Consider the following 17,643-nt stretch of genomic DNA (forward strand, 5'->3'; position numbering starts at 1 on the left):
TCGTTTCAGCAAAAAACTTTGCCAGCCTATAAAATCAATATTTTTATATAAGTATTGATAAATTTAAATGTATTATGTAAAAACACTTTTTAACGAGATAGACAGTCGACACGATCGAGTTTTTAACATTTCTATTATCAAAGTTTGTGACGAAAAATGATTAAGGATTTAAGCATTCGTTTTTTAAATACACTTTTAAAAATTAAAAAGTATATAGCTGTCTGAATGCCTTATTAGATTTATGGCATAATTTATGAATAATTAACGGCAAATTATGGATGAAAAAGTTTAAGGATAAATAAAGGCAAATTAAGAAAAAAAGGTTACATTGTAATAGTGGCCCTGCTAACCTTATTCACATTACAAATTGTTTGAAAAATTGATATTGGCCCATTTGTACCCACCTCTGAAAGATAAATTAGCAAAAATAGGTATTTTGCCGATTTCTTAAAAATAGTTTGCTTAACAAAAACGTTCTTAAAAAATATTTGTATATATGTGTTTACAAATTTAAATGCGTTGTGCAAATCAAAATTATAGTTATGTTTAATAACAATTCGTTGGCAACATATTATTGCTGTTTTCAGGTTCTTCGAAATACGCTACGCGAAACTGAAACTCAGTGTCCCCCAAATTACTTGCGTGCATTACGGGAGTTCTAATTTTTTATAGGAAAGCAGGTATATCGGAATGGTGTCATCCAAGATTTTTACAAGTTTGGGTAGGCTGGGCTGCAATATAAAATCAAACTACAGTAAAGCCCTTCATCGATCCTTACATATAGCAATTTAAGAATTGGGCACGTGCACGTTGGTCAGCTACCTGTTATCGACCTTTGCGCTAACACTTTTTCCTGAACACGGTGTGGTCGCTCTGCTCCACGGTTTTCCGTGCTGACTGTCCAGGTAGCGCAGCAGTTTTTTGCGACTGCTGCCGTCCAATTTCTTTGAAATTAGGCAAGAGCGTGGCTTACACTATTTGAAGACCGCCGGGCATTTGGGTCCTTATTTGCGATTTGTTTTGATATTGTGATATATCTGAATGGTGTTATCCAAGATTTGTACAAATTTGGGTAGGCTGGGCTGCAATATAAAATCAAACTACAGTATAAGCCTTTAATCGATCCTTACATATAGCAATTTAAGAATTGCGCACGTGCACGTTGGTCAGCTACCTGACATCGACCTTTGCGCTAACACTTTTCCTGAACACGCTGTGGTCGCTCTGCTCCACGATTGTCCGTATTGACTGTCCATTCTTGTCCAATTTCTTCGAAATTAGGCAAGAGCGTGGCTTACACTATTTAAAGACCGCCGGGCATTTGGGTCCTTATTTGCGATTTGTTTTGATATTGTGATCGCTTAGTTGTGCGCTTTACGGCGTTGTTCCTAGGACAAAGAAGATGCGCGCGGCATTCTCTTTATGTTGCTGTTTAAAAATTAATTTTTAAAAATTATTATACTTAAATTATTAAAATTTTTATAAACGCAACCGTTTTATTTCGCGCTTTTACTTTCTTACTCACAGTTCGTTTTTGGTCGTACGCAAGCAAAACTAAACGCACTCTCATTTCATAAGGATCGGCCGACTATATCCTATAGCTGCCATATTACTGATTGATCGAAAATGCCATAACTTTTTGTTCGTAAAGTTAGGAAGCTGGGATTTTCTAAGGGTCTTATATTTGGCCAATCAATCCGACCTACCCAATGTCATAAGGATCGGCCGACTATATCCTATAGCTGCCATACAATTGATTAATCGGAAATGCCATAACTTTTTTGTTCGTAAGGTTTGGAAGCTGGTATTTTCTATGGGTTTTATATTTGGCCAATCAATCCGACCTACCAAATGTCATAAGGATCGGCCGACTATGCCCCTGATCTTTGGTTAATGGAATGGGTCTCTGATCTTTGGTAATAGGGTGGGTCTACTTCAAATAGTAATAGTACAATTTTCTAAAAGTTCAAGATTAGTGGGGTGTACAAATTTTTTTTAATTAAAAAAAATGTAACGGCAAATGTTATTTATTCAGCAATAATTAAGGGAATAATTATGGATAACAAAGAGGTTTACGGGTAATTAAAGGCAAATAAAGAACAACAAAATTAAAATTTCAAAAGTTGCATTGCTAACTTTATGTACATTACAAATTTATTTGTTTTTTAAAGTAAGATAAGCCCATTTGAGCTAACCTCTTCAAAATCAATAATAAAAAAGTTTGTTTGGCCGCATCTTAAAAATTGTTTTTATTAAAAAAAAAACATTGCCAACCACTTAAAAATAATATTTAAAAAAAATTGTATTTATTCAGGAATAATTAACGGGTAAAATATGGATAACAAATAGGTTACGGACAATTAATAAATACAAATTTTAAAGTTGCACTGCTAAATCTGTGCACATTAAAAATTTATTTTTTTTTAGTAAGAAAAGGCCGTTTATGCATAAATTCGTTTCAGTAATAAATGAAAGTTGTATATATATACAGACTTTAAATAATAAATTTCTAATGCTTTATTCGTTTCAAACAAAATAAATACACTTTCTGTTGCAAAGATATATATATTGTTGTGTGTAAATCAAAATTTAATTTTTTTAAATTTTAAATAAAATTTTTTTTATGAACGAAGTAAAACAGCGGTGACGATCGCGTTTTCAACATACAAAATTTCTAGTATCAAATTTGTGATGAAAACTCATTAAGGTGGTGGTGTACATTCCATAAATTTAAATAAAATGGAACGGCAAATTTTATTTGTTCACTAATAATTACTGGCAAATAAAAAATTAAAATTTTAAAACTTGTATGTATATTACAAATTTAATTCTTTTTTTTAAATAAGTTAAGTACAGTAGCGCCTACATCTTCAAAATAAGTAATAAAAAAAGGTCGTTTGCCCACAACTTGGAAATAGTTCGTTTCAGCAAAAAACTTTGCCAGCCTATAAAATCAATATTTTTATATATATTTTTTTATATTTTTAAATAGTTAAGTACAGTACCCTATCTTCAAAATAAGTAATAAAAAAGGTGTTTGCCCACACTTGAAATAGTTCGTTTCAGCAAAAACTTTGCCAGCCTATAAAATCAATATTTTTATATAAGTATTGATAAATTTAAATGTATTATGTAAAAACACTTTTTAACGAGATAGACAGTCGACACGATCGAGTTTTTAACATTTCTATTATCAAAGTTTGTGACGAAAAATGATTAAGGATTTAAGCATTCGTTTTTTAAATACACTTTTAAAAATAAAAAAGTATATAGCTGTCTGAATGCCTTATTAGATTTATGGCATAATTTATGAATAATTACGGGAAAATAATGGATGAAAAAGTTTGAGGATAAATAAAGGCAAATTAAGAAAAAAAAAGGTTACATTGTAATAGTGGCCCTGCTAACCTTATTTACATTACAAATTGTTTGAAAAATTGATATTGGCCCATTTGTACCCACCTCTTAAAGATAAATTAGCAAAAATAGGTATTTTGCCGATTTCTTAAAAATAGTTTGCTTAACAAAAACGTTCTTAAAAAATATTTGTATATATGTGTTTACAAATTTAAATGCGTTGTGCAAATCAAAATTATAGTTATGTTTAATAACAATTCGTTGGCAACTTATTATTGCTGTTTTCAGGTTCTTCGAAAGCCGCTACGCGAAACTGAAACTCGGTGTCCCCCAAATTACTTGCGTGCATTACGGCAGTTCTTATTTTATACCCGTTACTCGTAGAGTAAAAGGGTATATTGTATTCGTGCAAAAGTATGTAACAGCTAGAAGGAAGCGTTTCCGACCCTATAAAGTATATATATTCTTGATCAGGGTCACTAGCCGAGTCGATATAGCCATGGTCTTTGGTTTGATGCATTAAGGAGAAGTTGCAATGTTGCGTTATTGAGATCTAAACCATATGCAATGCCCCTAAAGCTCGATTGCTTTACGATATGTGTATATGTACATACATATGCACATTTAACATCTTGTAGTTCGTTTAGCCTTTGCCACCTATTCTACTATTTTCTTTTTTTTTGTTTTCTATATTTTACATTTTTTATTACTAACGGACTTTTTAACGAGACTAAATCAGTCACACGATCGGTTACATGTTTTTGTTTTTGTGTAAGGAGACTCTCCTTTCAAGAGAGACACAGTGTGAGAAGGGGGATGGTGACTGAGAGTGTTAGCTCGGCAGGCGATCGGTGGATTGACATGGCGTCAGTTTAATTTTGACTGGGCGGAGGAAGCAGTCATGGTAAAAAAATAAAAAGTGAAGTGCATGATTTAAAAAAAAGGTGAAGTGAGTGGCCCGGCTAACCATAATCAAAAATTAAAAATAATTACAGAAAAGTGAGGTCTTCGGAAAACATAAAATGTTTTTTTAAAATAATAATACGAATAAATAAATGCATACATAAATACAAACACACATGCATACATAATTTGTTTGTAACCGTAGCTCGCAAATAACAATCGTGTTTCGCTTTGCGGGCTCTCGCTCTGAAAAGAACAGTTAGTTTTTTTTTTCATTTTAATTTGTTTTGTTTTTTTTTGAATATTGTTTTTTTTCGCTTTGCGGGCTCTCGCTCTGAAAAAAGAACAGTAATTTTTTTTCATTTTAATTTGTTTTGTTTTTTTTTTGAATATTTTTTTTTAAATTTGTTTTTTTTTAATTTATCATTGTTCATTTAATTTTTTTTTTTTTCATAATACAGAAAAAGCAAACAAAGGAACAAAAAGGAAAACAACGATATGATTTAATTTAATAAATAACAGAATACGTCGAAGTACGAAGGGTTTAGTGGTAAAAAATGTTATTGATACTTGTTTGAAAAACTAATAAAATATTAAACTAAATATTAAAATATTATTATTACTAATAAATATTAACTATATTTACTGACTTATTAAAGTTCTAATAAAATATTCGTTTTACACAAAATAAATAAACGTTCTATTTTGAAGATAAATGTATTGTTGTATGTAAATCATAATTTTAATTTAGTATAAATTTAAGTTTGCATTTTTTATTTTGTACAATTTTTTCTATGAACTTATTGTTTTTTTAATTATTTCATTTAATAAAAAGGGGTTCATATTTATATTTTTATAAAACCTTCAAGAGATCGGAAAAAGTAATACGATTTATTGTAAATACGGAGGTTAGTGCTAAAAAATGTATTGTTTTTATTCCTCACACGATTTTTCTTTATTCTCTTATTTATTTAATAGGAAACAGGGAAAATTAACACTTACAAACTAAATTAGCCAAGACAGATTTTATTTCTTAAAAATTTTTTTTTTTATAAAAAGTTCTAAAAAATATTTGTATATATGTGTTTACAAATTTAAATGCGTTGTGCAAATCAAAATTATAGTTATGTTTAATAACAATTCGTTGGCAACATATTATTGTGTTTTCAGGTTCTTCGAAAACGCTCAAGCGAAACTGAAACTCAGTGTCCCCCAAATTACTTGCGTGCATTGACGGGAGTTCTTATTTTTTTATAGGAAAGCAGGTATATCTGAATGGTGTCATCCAAGATTTTTACAAGTTTGGGTAGGCTGGGCTGCAATATAAAATCAAACTACAGTAAAGCCCTTCATCGATCCTTACATATAGCAATTTAAGAATTGGGCACGTGCGTTGGTCAGCTACCTGTTATCGACCTTTGCGCTAACCTTTTCCTGAACACGGTGTGGTCGCTCTGCTCCACGGTTTTCCGTGCTGACTGTGGTGCGCGGTTTTTCTTTGAATGTGCCGTCCAAATTTTATTTATAATTAGGCAAGAGCGTGGCTTACATAATTTGAAGAGCCGGGCATTTAGGGCCAAATTAGCAAAATTTGTTTTGATATTGTTATATATCGAATGGTGTTATCCAAGATTTGTACAAATTTGGGTAGGCTGGGCTGCAATCTAAAATCAAACAACAGTAAAAAGTCCGTTTGGCCGCATCCTCAAAAATTGTTTTTATTAAAAAAAAGTTTTCCAACCACTTAAAAATAATATTTAAAATATTAACAAATATGAACTATGTAAAAACATTCAAAATTGTGTTTATTCAGGAATAATTTCCGGGAAAAATATGGATAACAAATAGGTTACGGACAATTAATAAATTAAAATTTTAAAGTTGCACTGCTAACTCTGTGCACATAACAAATTAATTTTTTTTAGTAAGAAAAGGCCATTTGTGCACAAATTCGTTTTAGTAATAAATAAAAATTGTATATATTATATATACAGACTTGTCTTTAAATAATAAATTTCTAATGCTTTATTCGATTCAAACAACACTTTCTATTTCAAAGACGTATATATTGTTGTGTGTAAATCAAAATTTGACTTTTTTAAATTTTAAATTAAATTTTATTTTATGAACGAAGTAAAACAGCGGTTACGATCGCATTTTCAAAATACAAAATTTTTAATATCAAATTTTGTGATAAAAATCTTTAAGGTGATGGTATACATCCCATTATTGGCCAATCAATCTGACCTACCAAATTTCATAAGGATCGGCCGACTATATCCTATAGCTGCCATATTACTAATTGATCGAAAATGCCATAACTTTTTTGTTCGTAAAGTTAGGAAGCTGGGATTTTCTAAGGGTCTTTCTAAGGGTCAATCCGACCTACCAAATGTCATAAGGATCGGCCGACTATATCCTATAGCTGCCATACAATTGATTGATCGGAAATGCCATAACTTTTTTGTTCGTAAGGTTTGGAAGCTGGTATTTTCTATGGGTTTTATATTTGGCCAATCAATCCGACCTACCAAATGTCATAAGGATCGGCCGACTATATCCTATAGCTGCCATACAACTGATTGATCGAAAATGCCATAAAGTTAGGAAGCTGGGATTTTCTATGGGTTTTATATTTGGCCAATCAATCCGACCTACCAAATGTCATAAGGATCGGCCGACTATGCCCCTGATCTTTGGTAATAGGGAATGGGTGTACTTCAAATAGTAATAGTACAATTTTCTAAAAGTTCAAGATTAGTGGGGATGTACAAATTTTTTTAGTTTAAAAAAAATGTAACGGCAAATGTTATTTATTCAGCAATAATTAAGGGAATAATTATGGATAACAAAGAGGTTTACGGGTAATTAAAGGCAAATAAAGAACAACAAAATTAAAATTTCAAAAGTTGCATTGCTAACTTTATGTACATTACAAATTTATTTGTTTTTTAAAGTAAGATAAGCCCATTTGAGCTAACCTCTTCAAAATCAATAATAAAAAAGTTTGTTTGGCCGCATCTTAAAAATAGTTTTTATTAAAAAAAAAACATTGCCAACCACTTAAAAATAATATTTAAAAAAAATTGTATTTATTCAGGAATAATTAACGGGTAAAATATGGATAACAAATAGGTTACGGACAATTAATAAATACAAATTTTAAAGTTGCACTGCTAAATATGTGCACATTAAAAATTTATTTTTTTTTTAGTAAGAAAAGGCCGTTTGTGCATAAATTCGTTTCAGTAATAAATGAAAGTTGTATATATATACAGACTTTAAATAATAAATTTCTAATGCTTTATTCGTTTCAAACAAAATAAATACACTTTCTGTTGCAAAGATATATATATTGTTGTGTGTAAATCAAAATTTAATTTTTTTAAATTTTAAATAAATTTTTTTTATGAACGAAGTAAAACAGCGGTGACGATCGCGTTTTCAACATACAAAATTTCTAGTATCAAATTTGTGATGAAAACTCATTAAGGTGGTGGTGTACATTCCATAAATTTAAATAAAATGGAACGGCAAATTTTATTTGTTCACTAATAATTACTGGCAAATAAAAAATTAAAATTTTAAAACTTGTATGTATATTACAAATTTAATTCTTTTTTTTAAATAAGTTAAGTACAGTAGCGCCTACATCTTCAAAATAAGTAATAAAAAAAGGTCGTTTGCCCACAACTTGGAAGTAGTTCGTTTCAGCAAAAAACTTTGCCAGCCTATAAAATCAATATTTTTATATAAGTATTGATAAATTTAAATGTATTATGTAAAAACACTTTTTAACGAGATAGACAGTCGACACGATCGAGTTTTTAACATTTCTATTATCAAAGTTTGTGACGAAAAATGATTAAGGATTTAAGCATTCGTTTTTTAAATACACTTTTAAAAATTAAAAAGTATATAGCTGTCTGAATGCCTTATTAGATTTATGGCATAATTTATGAATAATTAACGGCAAATTATGGATGAAAAAGTTTAAGGATAAATAAAGGCAAATTAAGAAAAAAAGGTTACATTGTAATAGTGGCCCTGCTAACCTTATTCACATTACAAATTGTTTGAAAAATTGATATTGGCCCATTTGTACCCACCTCTGAAAGATAAATTAGCAAAAATAGGTATTTTGCCGATTTCTTAAAAATAGTTTGCTTAACAAAAACGTTCTTAAAAAATATTTGTATATATGTGTTTACAAATTTAAATGCGTTGTGCAAATCAAAATTATAGTTATGTTTAATAACAATTCGTTGGCAACATATTATTGCTGTTTTCAGGTTCTTCGAAATACGCTACGCGAAACTGAAACTCAGTGTCCCCCAAATTACTTGCGTGCATTACGGGAGTTCTAATTTTTTTATAGGAAAGCAGGTATATCGGAATGGTGTCATCCAAGATTTTTACAAGTTTGGGTAGGCTGGGCTGCAATATAAAATCAAACTACAGTAAAGCCCTTCATCGATCCTTACATATAGCAATTTAAGAATTGGGCACGTGCACGTTGGTCAGCTACCTGTTATCGACCTTTGCGCTAACACTTTTTCCTGAACACGGTGTGGTCGCTCTGCTCCACGGTTTTCCGTGCTGACTGTCCAGGTAGCGCAGCAGTTTTTTGCGACTGCTGCCGTCCAATTTCTTTGAAATTAGGCAAGAGCGTGGCTTACACTATTTGAAGACCGCCGGGCATTTGGGTCCTTATTTGCGATTTGTTTTGATATTGTGATATATCTGAATGGTGTTATCCAAGATTTGTACAAATTTGGGTAGGCTGGGCTGCAATATAAAATCAAACTACAGTATAAGCCTTTAATCGATCCTTACATATAGCAATTTAAGAATTGCGCACGTGCACGTTGGTCAGCTACCTGACATCGACCTTTGCGCTAACACTTTTCCTGAACACGCTGTGGTCGCTCTGCTCCACGATTGTCCGTATTGACTGTCCATTCTTGTCCAATTTCTTCGAAATTAGGCAAGAGCGTGGCTTACACTATTTAAAGACCGCCGGGCATTTGGGTCCTTATTTGCGATTTGTTTTGATATTGTGATCGCTTAGTTGTGCGCTTTACGGCGTTGTTCCTAGGACAAAGAAGATGCGCGCGGCATTCTCTTTATGTTGCTGTTTAAAAATTAATTTTTAAAAATTATATACTTAAATTATTAAAATTTTTATAAACGCAACCGTTTTATTTCGCGCTTTTACTTTCTTACTCACAGTTCGTTTTTGGTCGTACGCAAGCAAAACTAAACGCACTCTCATTTCATAAGGATCGGCCGACTATATCCTATAGCTGCCATATTACTGATTGATCGAAAATGCCATAACTTTTTTGTTCGTAAAGTTAGGAAGCTGGGATTTTCTAAGGGTCTTATATTTGGCCAATCAATCCGACCTACCAAATGTCATAAGGATCGGCCGACTATGCCCCTGATCTTTGGTAATAGGGAATGGGTCTACTTCAAATAGTAATAGTACAATTTTCTAAAAGTTCAAGATTAGTGGGGGTGTACAAATTTTTTTTAATTAAAAAAAATGTAACGGCAAATGTTATTTATTCAGCAATAATTAAGGGAATAATTATGGATAACAAAGAGGTTTACGGGTAATTAAAGGCAAATAAAGAACAACAAAATTAAAATTTCAAAAGTTGCATTGCTAACTTTATGTACATTACAAATTTATTTGTTTTTTAAAGTAAGATAAGCCCATTTGAGCTAACCTCTTCAAAATCAATAATAAAAAAGTTTGTTTGGCCGCATCTTAAAAATTGTTTTTATTAAAAAAAAACATTGCCAACCACTTAAAAATAATATTTAAAAAAAATTGTATTTATTCAGGAATAATTAACGGGTAAAATATGGATAACAAATAGGTTACGGACAATTAATAAATACAAATTTTAAAGTTGCACTGCTAAATCTGTGCACATTAAAAATTTATTTTTTTTTAGTAAGAAAAGGCCGTTTGTGCATAAATTCGTTTCAGTAATAAATGAAAGTTGTATATATATACAGACTTTAAATAATAAATTTCTAATGCTTTATTCGTTTCAAACAAAATAAATACACTTTCTGTTGCAAAGATATATATATTGTTGTGTGTAAATCAAAATTTAATTTTTTTAAATTTTAAATAAAATTTTTTTATGAACGAAGTAAAACAGCGGTGACGATCGCGTTTTCAACATACAAAATTTCTAGTATCAAATTTGTGATGAAAACTCATTAAGGTGGTGGTGTACATTCCATAAATTTAAATAAAATGGAACGGCAAATTTTATTTGTTCACTAATAATTACTGGCAAATAAAAAATTAAAATTTTAAAACTTGTATGTATATTACAAATTTAATTCTTTTTTTTAAATAAGTTAAGTACAGTAGCGCCTACATCTTCAAAATAAGTAATAAAAAAAGGTCGTTTGCCCACAACTTGGAAATAGTTCGTTTCAGCAAAAAACTTTGCCAGCCTATAAAATCAATATTTTTATATAAGTATTGATAAATTTAAATGTATTATGTAAAAACACTTTTTAACGAGATAGACAGTCGACACGATCGAGTTTTTAACATTTCTATTATCAAAGTTTGTGACGAAAAATGATTAAGGATTTAAGCAATTCGTTTTTTAAATACACTTTTAAAAATTAAAAAGTATATAGCTGTCTGAATGCCTTATTAGATTTTGGTTTCCTTATTTTATGCCTTATTAGATTTATGAATGCCTTATTAATTTATGAATAATTAACGGCAAATTATGGATGAAAAAGTTTAAGGATAAATAAAGGCAAATTAAGAAAAAAGGTTACATTGTAATAGTGGCCCTTATTCACATTACAAATTGTTTGAAAAATTGATATTGGCCCATTTGTACCCACCTCTTAAAGCTAAATTAGCCAAAATAGGTATTTTGCCGATTTCTTAAAAATAGTTTGCTTAACAAAAACGTTCTTAAAAAATATTTGTATATATGTGTTTACAAGTTTAAATGCGTTGTGCAAATCAAAATTATAGTTATGTTTAATAACAATTCGTTAGCAACTTATTATTGCTGTTTTCAGGTTCTTCGAAAGCCTCTACGCGAAACTGAAACTCGGTGTCCCCCAAATTACTTGCGTGCATTACGGCAGTTCTTATTTTTTTATAGGAAAGCAGGTATATCTGAATGGTGTCATCCAAGCCTTGTACAAGTTTGGGTAGGCTGGGCTGCAATATAAAATCAAACTACAGTAAAGCCCTTCATCGATCCTTACATATAGCAATTTAAGAATTGGGCACGTGCACGTTGGTCAGCTACCTGTTATCGACCTTTGCGCTAACACCTTTTCCTGAACACGGTGTGGTCGCTCTGCTCCACGGTTTTCCGTGCTGACTGTCCAGGTAGCGCAGCAGTTTTTTGCGACTGCTGCCGTCCAATTTCTTCGAAATTAGGCAAGAGCGTGGCTTACACTATTTAAAGACCGCCGGGCATTTGGGTCCTTATTTGCGATTTGTTTTGATATTGTGATCGCTTAGTTGTGCGCTTTACGGCGTTGTTCCTAGGACAAAAAAGATGCGCGAGGCATTCTCTTTATGTTGCTGTTTAAAAATTAATTTTTAAAAATTATATATTTAAATTATTAAAATTTTTATAAATGCAACCGTTTTATTTCGCGCTTTTACTTTCTTACTCACAGTTCGTTTTTCATATTCATGGGGATCGGTCGACTATATCCTATAGCTGCCATACAACTGATTGATCGGAAATGCCATAACTTTTTTGTTCATAAAGTTAGGAAGCTTTGGGACATTCTATGGGTTTTATATTTGGCCAATCAATCCGACCTACCAAAATATGCCATAAGTTTAGGGCGTTTTTATGTTTTATATCAATCCGCCATACAATGATATGATCGGCCGACCTATATCCTATAGCTGCCATACAACTGATTGATCGGAAATGCCATAACTTTTTATAAGTTAGGAAGCTTGGGGATTTTCTATGGGTTTTATATTTGGCCAAAATCAGTTGTATAAATGCAACCGTTTTATTTCGCGCTTTTACTTTCTTTCTCACTGTTCGTTTTTGGTCGTGCGCAAGCAAAACTAAACGCACTCTCATACATCTTTCAAAATAGCGTATATTTATTTATCACGCACTTCCTTCGATTGTCGGTTTGCGCGAGCGAAACTGAATACAATCATATCCATCTTAAAAATGGCGTGTTTTCTCTAAATGTGTGTGCAGTTTTGCTCTCTGTAAGTGCCCCTCTCCCAGTACATAAACTGTTGGTTTCTTCTCGCACACATAGCCCCGCTCGCATGAATAATGAGTGAGCGAGAAAGTAACATACGCCATGTTAATAAATATAATCGACGAGAGGGAGAGTGTGCAATTCCGCTCTCTGTAAGTGCCCCTCTCTCAGTACATACTGTTCACTCTTTCTCGCACTCATAGCCCACGTTAGGATGAATGAGTGAGTGAAAAACTAATAAGCGCCATTTAATAATGTTGGGTTTGGTTATGCCATAGAGCGGCTTTGCGCCGTTGCCCCTAAAACAAAAAAGATATTAAGAATTGCGCACGTGCACGTTGGTCAGCTACCTGATATCGACCTTTGCGCTAAGACTTTTACGTGAACACGCTGTGGTCGCTCTGTCCAGGTAGCGCAGCAGTATTTTGCGACTGCTGCCTTCCAATTTCTTCGAAATTAGGCAAGAGCGTGGCTTACTAGAGGTTTACGCCGATGGCTTGGTCGTCGGCGGCGGCGTGGGGGTCAAGAAAAGCCGGCGGAAAATGAAACGGCGGCGGCGGCGGCAGTTAAGCCGTCGAATTTGTCGGCGGCCGGCGGCGTACGCAGTAAAAACAAAAATTTATTTTAAAAAAAAATTTCCTTAATTTTTTAAATTTTTATTTATTTTCCTTATTAAACATAATAACAAACATAAAATTTCAAAAAATTAAAAACAAATAAACACTTCTTTTTCTGAGAGATCATTGATTACATTTTCCGTACATTATTAAAAAAAAATTAAACAGAATTCTTCTGCGTGATCATTACCTTTATATTTAAATTTTTAAACTTAAAAATATGAATAAACAAAAACCTAACTTAAACTTTCTTTGCATGTTTTTAAACTAAAAAATATGAATAAACAAAAACTTAACTTAAACTTATTCGATTACTTAAAAGCATTACACAAAATGCTATTGCGCCGCGCCGCCGCCGCCGCGCTGATATTTTCGTGATTCGGCGGCGGCGCCTAAAAAAGACAAAATTCGGCGGCGGCGGCGGCGTGGCTCGGCGGCGTAAATGTCTATGGCTTACACTATTTTAAGACCGCCGGACATTTTGGTCCTTATTTTCGATTTGTTTTGATATTATGATCGCTTAGTTGTGCGCTTCACGGCGTTGTTCCTAGGACAAAAAAGATGAGCGAGGCATTCTCTTTATGTTGCTGTATAAAAATTAATTTTTTAAAATTATATATTTAAATTATTACAATTTTTATAAATGCAACCGTTTTATTTCGCGCTTTTACTTTCTTACTCACAGTTCGTTTTCATAAGGATCGGTCGACTATATCCTATAGCTGCCATACAACTGATTGATCGGAAATGCCATAACTTTTTTGTTCATAAAGTTAGGAAGCTGGGACATTCTATGGGTTTTATATTTGGCCAATCAATCCGACCTACCAAATGTCATAAGGATCGGCCGACTATATCCTATAGCTGCCATACAACTGATTGATCGGAAATGCTATAACTTTTTTGTTCGTAAAGTTAGGAAGCTGGGATAGTCTATGGGTTTTATATTTGGCCAAAATCAGTTGTATAAATGCAACCGTTTTATTTCGCGCTTTTACTTTCTTTCTCACTGTTCGTTTTTGGTCGTGCGCAAGCAAAACTAAACGCACTCTCATACATCTTTCAAAATAGCGTATATTTATTTATCACGCACTTCCTTCGATTGTCGGTTTGCGCGAGCGAAACTGAATACAATCATATCCATCTTAAAAATGGCGTGTTTTCTCTAAATGTGTGTGCAGTTTTGCTCTCTGTAAGTGCCCCTCTCCCAGTACATACTGTTGGTTTCTTCTCGCACACATAGCCCCCGCTCGCATGAATGAGTGAGCGAGAAAGTAACATACGCCATGTTAATAAATATAATCGACGAGAGGGAGAGTGTGCAATTCCGCTCTCTGTAAGTGCCCCTCTCTCAGTACATACTGTTCACTCTTTCTCGCACTCATAGCCCACGTTAGGATGAATGAGTGAGTGAAAAACTAATAAGCGCCATTTAATAATGTTGGGTTTGGTTATGCCATAGAGCGGCTTTGCGCCGTTGCCCCTAAAACAAAAAAGATATTAAGAATTGCGCACGTGCACGTTGGTCAGCTACCTGATATCGACCTTTGCGCTAAGACTTTTACGTGAACACGCTGTGGTCGCTCTGTCCAGGTAGCGCAGCAGTATTTTGCGACTGCTGCCTTCCAATTTCTTCGAAATTAGGCAAGAGCGTGGCTTACTAGAGGTTTACGCCGATGGCTTGGTCGTCGGCGGCGGCGTGGGGGTCAAGAAAAGCCGGCGGCGGCGGCGTAGAGTTAAAATGAAAACGGCGGCGGCGGCGGCAGCTAAGCCGTCGAATTTGTCGGCGGCCGGCGGCGTACGCAGTAAAAACAAAAAATTTTTTTTTTGATAATTTTTAAATTAAAAAAGTGAGTTTTCTTATTAAACATAATAAAAAATAAAATTTCAAAGCTTATAAACAAAAAAAAATAATAATTACATTAAAGTTAGAGTTTTTCGGAAATACATAAAAATTTTTTTTAAATAATAATATGAATAAATAAATGCATACATAAATACAAACACACATGCATACATAATTTGTTTGTAACCCTAGCTCGCAAATAACAATCGTGTTTCGCTTTGCGGGCTCTCGCTCTGAAAAGAACAGTTAGTTTTTTTTTCATTTTAATTTGTTTTTTTTTTTTTTAATATTGTTTTTTTTTCGCTTTGCGGGCTCTCGCTCTGAAAAGAACAGTTATTTTTTTTTTCATTTTAATTTGTTTTGTTTTTTTTTTGAATATTTTTTTTTTTGAATATTTTTTTTTTTAATTTTTTTTTTTTTTTTAATTTATCATTGTTCATTAAATTGATTTTTTTTTCATATTTCAGAAAAAGCAACAAAGGAACAAAAAAGGAAAACAACGATATGATTTAATTTAATAAATAACAGAATACGTCGAAGTACGAAAGGTTAGTGGTAAAAAAATGTTATTGATACTTGTTTGGAAAACTAATAAAATATTAAACTAAATATTAAAATATTATTATTACTAATAAATATTAACTATATACTGACTTATTAAAGTTCTAATAAAATATTCGTTTTACACAAAATAAATAAACGTTATATTTTGAAGATAAATGTATTGTATGTAAATCATAATTTTAATTTAGTATAAATTTAAGTTTGCATTTTTTATTTTGTACAATTTTTTCTATGAACTTATTGTTTTTTTAATTATTTCATTAATAAAAAAGGTTTTCATATTTATATTTTTCAGGAAAACCTTCAAGAAATCGGAAAAAGTAATACGATTTATTTAAATACGGAGGTTAGTGCTAAAAAATATATTGTTTTTATTCCTCACATTTTTTCTTTATTCTCTTATTTATTTAATAGGAAACAGGGAAAATTAACAATTACAAAATTCGTTTCGGAGACATTTTTCTTAATTTTTTTTTTATAAAATTCAAAAAGTAAACTCTGTTTCGTTAATAAATAATGTTTTATATTAGCTAATAGGGAATGGCTCTTAAAATAGTAATAGTACAATTTTCTAAAAGTTCAAGATTAGTGGGGGTGTACAAATTTTTTTTAATTAAAAAAAATGTAACGGCAAATGTTATTTATTCAGCAATAATTAAGGGAATAATTATGGATAACAAAGAGGTTTACGGGTAATTAAAGGCAAATAAAGAACAACAAAATTAAAATTTCAAAAGTTGCATTGCTAACTTTATGTACATTACAAATTTATTTGTTTTTTAAAGTAAGATAAGCCCATTTGAGCTAACCTCTTCAAAATCAATAATAAAAAAGTTTGTTTGGCCGCATCTTAAAAATTGTTTTTATTAAAAAAAAACATTGCCAACCACTTAAAAATAATATTAAAAAAAATTGTATTTATTCAGGAATAATTAACGGGTAAAATATGGATAACAAATAGGTTACGGACAATTAATAAATACAAATTTTAAAGTTGCACTGCTAAATCTGTGCACATTAAAAATTTATTTTTTTTTTAGTAAGAAAAGGCCGTTTGTGCATAAATTCGTTTCAGTAATAAATGAAAGTTGTATATATATACAGACTTTAAATAATAAATTTCTAATGCTTTATTCGTTTCAAACAAAATAAATACACTTTCTGTTGCAAAGATATATATATTGTTGTGTGTAAATCAAAATTTAATTTTTTTAAATTTTAAATAAAATTTTTTTTATGAACGAAGTAAAACAGCGGTGACGATCGCGTTTTCAACATACAAAATTTCTAGTATCAAATTTGTGATGAAAACTCATTAAGGTGGTGGTGTACATTCCATAAATTTAAATAAAATGGAACGGCAAATTTTATTTGTTCACTAATAATTACTGGCAAATAAAAAATTAAAATTTTAAAACTTGTATGTATATTACAAATTTAATTTTTTTTTAAAATAAGTTAAGTACAGTAGCGCCTACATCTTCAAAATAAGTAATAAAAAAAGGTCGTTTGCCCACAACTTGGAAGTAGTTCGTTTTCAGCCTATAAAATCAATATTTTTATATTTTTTATTTTTTTAATGTATTATGTAAAAACACTTTTTAACGAGATAGACAGTCGACACGATCGAGTTTTTAACATTTCTATTATCAAAGTTTGTGTCGAAAAATGATTAAGGATTTAGGCATTCGTTTTTTAAATACACTTTTAAAAATTAAAAAGTATATAGCTGTCTGAATGCCTTATTAGATTTATGGCATAATTTATGAATAATTAACGGCAAATTATGGATGAAAAAGTTTAAGGATAAATAAAGGCAAATTAAGAAAAAAAGGTTACATTGTAATAGTGGCCCTGCTAACCTTATTCACATTACAAATTGTTTGAAAAATTGATATTGGCCCATTTGTACCCACCTCTGAAAGATAAATTAGCAAAAATAGGTATTTTGCCGATTTCTTAAAAATAGTTTGCTTAACAAAAACGTTCTTAAAAAATATTTGTATATATGTGTTTACAAATTTAAATGCGTTGTGCAAATCAAAATTATAGTTATGTTTAATAACAATTCGTTGGCAACATATTATTGCTGTTTTCAGGTTCTTCGAA

General features: G+C 31.4%; 1 long non-coding RNA gene across 7 annotated transcripts in view; it reads left to right on the forward strand.

The window, feature by feature from the left end:
* LOC123038099 overlaps positions 1-15,880 on the forward strand; it is a 42,412-nt gene extending 26,532 nt beyond the window's left edge. For all 7 annotated transcript variants that reach the window (XR_006417752.1, XR_006417755.1, XR_006417754.1 and 4 more), the window contains 2 exons: positions 15,438-15,518; positions 15,830-15,880. This is a non-coding gene — a long non-coding RNA (uncharacterized LOC123038099). The remainder of the gene's footprint in view (positions 1-15,437; positions 15,519-15,829) is intronic.
* Positions 15,881-17,643: the final 1,763 nt, after the last annotated feature.

Source organism: Drosophila rhopaloa, unplaced genomic scaffold (genome assembly GCF_018152115.1).
Source record: "Drosophila rhopaloa isolate 14029-0021.01 unplaced genomic scaffold, ASM1815211v1 contig_6, whole genome shotgun sequence".
Lineage (NCBI taxonomy): Eukaryota > Metazoa > Arthropoda > Insecta > Diptera > Drosophilidae > Drosophila > Drosophila rhopaloa.